Genomic DNA, 5,074 nt, shown 5'->3' with positions numbered 1-5,074 from the left:
ACCAGTTGAACAGATCATTGAAACCAAGAGTTAGTTTTTTGAAAAAATAAACAAAATTTACAATCCTCTAGCCAGGCTTCTCAAAAAGAAAAGAGAGAGCACCCAAATAGACACAATCATGAGTAAAAATCAATCTTTTGCAACCAAACCCCAGAAATACAAGCAATTATCAGGAAATACTATGAAAAATTATATGCCAACAAACGAGACAACTTAGAAGAAATGGACAGATTCCTAAACACCCATGCACTACCAAAATTCAAATGGGAAGAGATAGAAAATCTGAAAGACCCATCACTAGTAAAGAAATTGAATCACTTATCAAAAATCTCCCAACAAGAGCCCTAGGCCAGATGGCTTCCCTGGGGAATTCTACCAGACATTTAAATCAGAGTTAATACCCATTCTTCTCAGGCTATTCCAAAAAAATAGAAATGTAAGGAAAATTTCCAGATTCATTCTATGAAGCCAGCATCACTTTGATTCCCAAGCTAGACACAGACCCAGAAAAAAAAGAGAACTACAGGCCAATATCCATGATGAATACAGATTCAATAATCCCTCAGCAAGGTATTTGCAAATCGAATTAAACAGCATATAAAAAGAATTATCCACCATGGATCAAGTGGGATTCATTCCTGGGTTACAGGGCTGGTTCAATATTCGCAAATCAATCAATGTGATACATCACATCAACAAAAGAAAAGATAAAAACCATATGATCTTGTCGATAGATACAGAAAAAGCATTTGACAAAATACAGCATCCCTTCTTAATAAAAACCCTCGAGAAACTAGGGATAGAAGGAAATTACATAAACATCATAAAAGCTATTTATGAGAAGCCCACAGCCAACATCGTCCTCAATGGGGAAAAACTGAGAGCTTTCCCCCTGAGATCAGGAACACGACAGAGATGTCCACTCTCACCACTGTTGTTTAACATATTGCTGGAAGTCCTAGCATCAGCCATCAGACAACAAAAGGAAATAAAAGCCATCAGAGTTGGCAGAGATGAGGCCAAATGTTCACTTTTCACAGACAATATGATAGTCTATGCGGAAAACCCAACAGACTCCACCAGAAGCCTACTAGAACTGATCCATGAATTCAGCAAAGTCACAGGGTACAAACTCAATGTACAGAAACCGGTTGCATTTTTATACACCAATAATGAAGCAACAGAAAGAAAAATCAAGAAACGGATCCCATTCACAACTGCAGAAAAAAACATCAAATACCTAGGAATAAACCTAACCAAAGATGTAAAAGATCTGTATGATGCCAACTATAGAAAATTTATGAAGGAAGTGGAAGAAAACATAAAGAAATGGAAAAACATTCCATGCTCATGGCTCGGAAGAATAAATATTATTAAAATGTCATGACTACCCAAAGCAATCTACACATTCAGTGCAATCCCAATCAAAATTGCACCAGCATTCTTCTCAAAACTAGAACAAATTATCCTAAAATTTGTATGGAACCACAGAAGACCCCGAATAACCAAAGTAATATTAAAGAAGAAACCAAAATAGGAGGCATCACCATCCCAGACTTTAGTCTCTACTATGAAGCTGTAATCATCAAGACAGTATAGTATTGGCACAAAAACAGACACATAGACCAACAGAATAGTATAGAGAACCCAGAATTGGACCCACAAATGTATGGCCAACTAATCTTTGACAAGGCAGGAAAGAGTATCCAATGGAAAAAAGACAGCTTCTTGAACAGATGGTGCTGGAAGAGCTGGACAGCAACTGCAGAAGAATGAAACTAGATCATTTTCTCACACCATACACAAAAATAAACTCAAAATGCATAAAAGACCTGAATGTGAGACAGGAAGCCATCAAAACCCTAGAAGAGAAAGCAGGAAAAAACCTCCTTGACCTCAACCACAGTAATTTCTTACTTGACACATCCCCAAAAGCAAGGGAATCAAGAGCAAAATTGAACTATTGGGGCCTCATCAAGATAAAAAGCTTCTGCATGGCAAGGGAAACAATCAATAAAGCTAATAGACAACTGATGGAACGGGAAAAGATAGTTGCAAATGACATATCAGATAAAGGGTTGATATCCAGAATCTATAAGGAACTCACCAAACTCCACACCCAAAAAAGAAATAACCAAGTGAAGAAATGGGCAGAAGATATGAACAGACACTTCTCCAAAGAGGACATCCAGATGGCCCAGAGACACATGAAACAATGCTCAGCATCCCTCACCATCAGGGAAATACAAATCAAAACCACACTGAGATACCACCTCACGCCAGTCAGAGTGGCTAAAATGAGCAAATCAGAGAACTCTAGATGCTGGCGAGGATGTGGAGAAACGGGCACCCTCCTACACTGTTGGTGGGGATGTAAACTGGTGCAGCCCCTCTGTAAAACAGTGTGGAGGTTCCTCAGGAAACTAACAATAGAACTCCCCTATGACCCAGCAATAGCACTGCTAGGAATTTACCCAAGGGACACAGGAGTGCTGATGCATAGGAACACGTGTACCCCAATGTTCATAGCAGCACTCTCCACAATAGCCAAAACAGGGAAAGAGCCTAAATGTGCATCAACGGATGAATGGATCAAGAAGATGTGGTTTATCTATACAATGGAATACTACATGGCAATGAGAAAAAAATGAAATCTGGCCATGTGTAGCAACATGGATGGACCTTGAGGGTGTTATGCTGAGCAAAATAAGTCAGGCAGAGAAGTACAAATATCATATGTTTGCACGTATAGGAGGATTAGGAGGAACTTAACAGAGGACTATGGTGGAAGAGAAAGGGAAGAATAGTTGGGGAGTGGGAGGGAGCCAAACCATGAGAGCCTTTTGAATGTTGAGAACCAACTGAGGGCTGATGAGGGCGGGGGAGAGAGGAAGGGGGGTGATGGGCCTGGAGGAAGGCACTTGTTGAGATGGGCACAGTGTGTTATATGGAAACCCAGTTGACAATTAACTATTTAAGAAAAAAAAGAATGAATGGGATAACCAAAAAATTAAAGAGGAAATAAAAAGTACATGGAAGCCAATGAAAATGAAAACACGACACTCCAAAACCTCTGTCATGCAGCAAAGGCGGTCAAGAGACAGTAATAGAGAGCAATCCATGCTTTCCTAATGAAGGAAGAAATGTCTCAAACACACAACCAACCTTACACCTAAACCTGATAGAAAAGAACAGCAAAAAAAATCCAAAACCAGCAGAAGAAGAGATATATTAAACATTAGAGCAGAAATCAATGACACAGAAATTTAAAAAAAGAAATGTAGACAGGCAACAAAACTCACAGTTGGTCTTGGCAAGAATTACCAAAATTGATAACCACTTTTTTATCAAAAAGAAAAAGGGGGCGCCTGGGTGGCTCAGTCGGTTGAGCATCTGACTTCAGCTCAGGTCATGAGCTCATGGTCTGTGAGTTTGAGCTCTGAGTCATGCTGTGGGTTGACAGCTCGGAGCCTTGAGCTGCTTCTCTGTGTGTCTCCCCCTCTCTGCCCCTCCCCTGCTCATGCACTCTCTCTCGCTCTCTCGCTCTCTCTCTCTCTCTCTCTCAAAACTAAATAAACATTAAAAAATACATTTAAAAAAAACCCATGATGAGATACCACCTCACACCTGTCAGAATGGCTAAAATTAACAATTCGGGAAACAATAGATGCTGGTGAGGATGCAGAGAAAGGGGAACCCTTTTGCACTGCTGGTGGGAATGTAAACTGATGCAGCCACTATGGAAAATAGTTTGGAGGATACTCAAAAATCTAAGAATATACCTACGCTACAATTCAGCATTTGCACTATTAACTATTTACCCAAAGGATACAAAAAATACAGATTTGAAGGGGCACATGCAGCCTGATGTATATAGCACTACTATTGACAATAGCCAAACTAGAGAGAGCCCTAATGTCCATCAGCTGATGAATGGATAAAGAAGTGACTATTTATATATGAAATGGAATATTACTCACCCATAAAAAGAATTAAATCTTGCCATTTGCAATGATATGGAAGGAGCTAGAATGTATTGTGCTAAGGCAAATAAGTCAGAGAAATGACAAATACCATATGATTGCAACCAGTGTAGAATGGGTGACTGTGTAGAATGTGTAGAATGCTGTTCATCAAAACAGATGAACATATGGGAAGGTGGGGGGGAGGAAGAGAAGAGAGTGAAACAAACCACAAGAGACTCTTAATGATGGAGAACAAACTGAGGGTTGATGCAGGGAAGTGGGTGGGGGATGGGCTAGATGGGTGATGGGTACTAAAGAGGACACCAGTGGTGAGCACGGGGTGTTGTGTGTAAGTGATGAATCACTTAATTATACTCCTGAACCAAATATTTCACTATATGTTAACTAAAATGTATATAAAATAAATTTTAGAAACAAACAAAACCAAAAGAAAATTCTAATGAGATATCTGCTCATACTGGTCCAAATAGCTAAAATTAACAACATAGGAATAACAAGTGTTGGTGAGGGTGCAGAGAAAGGGGGGCTCTCTTACATTACTGGTGGGAATGCAAACTGGGGCAGCCACTCTGGAAAATACTATGGAGGTTCCTCAAAAAGTTAAAAATAGAACTACCCTATGATCCAACAATTGCAAAATTAGGTATTTAACCATGAATACAAGAATACTAATTCAAAGGAATAGGTGCATCCAAATGTTTATAGCAGCATTATCAACAATGGGCAAACTGTGGAAACATCCAAAGTGCCCATAAAGTGATAAATGGATAAGGGAAATGTGGTGTGTATATATACATATATATGCACACAATGAATATTACTCCACCATCAAAAGAATGAAATTTTCCCATTTGCAATAATGTGGATGGAGCTAGAATGTATTATGCTAAGCTAAATAAGTCAATCAGAGAAAGACAAATACCATATGATTTCAGTCGTATTTTGAAATGAGAAACAAAACAAATGACGTGGGGGCGGGTAGAGAGAGAGAAGCAAACTAAGAAGCAGACTCTTAAGTATAGAGAACAAACAGATGGTTATTAGAGGGGAGGTCGATGGGGGTGGGTGCAATAGGTGATGGGTATTGA

This window comes from Hyaena hyaena, unplaced genomic scaffold (genome assembly GCF_003009895.1).
Source record: "Hyaena hyaena isolate Hyena2069 unplaced genomic scaffold, ASM300989v1 scaffold_2392, whole genome shotgun sequence".
NCBI lineage: Eukaryota > Metazoa > Chordata > Mammalia > Carnivora > Hyaenidae > Hyaena > Hyaena hyaena.
The sequence above is the reverse complement of the archived record's forward strand: the minus strand, read 5'-3'. Positions refer to the sequence as shown.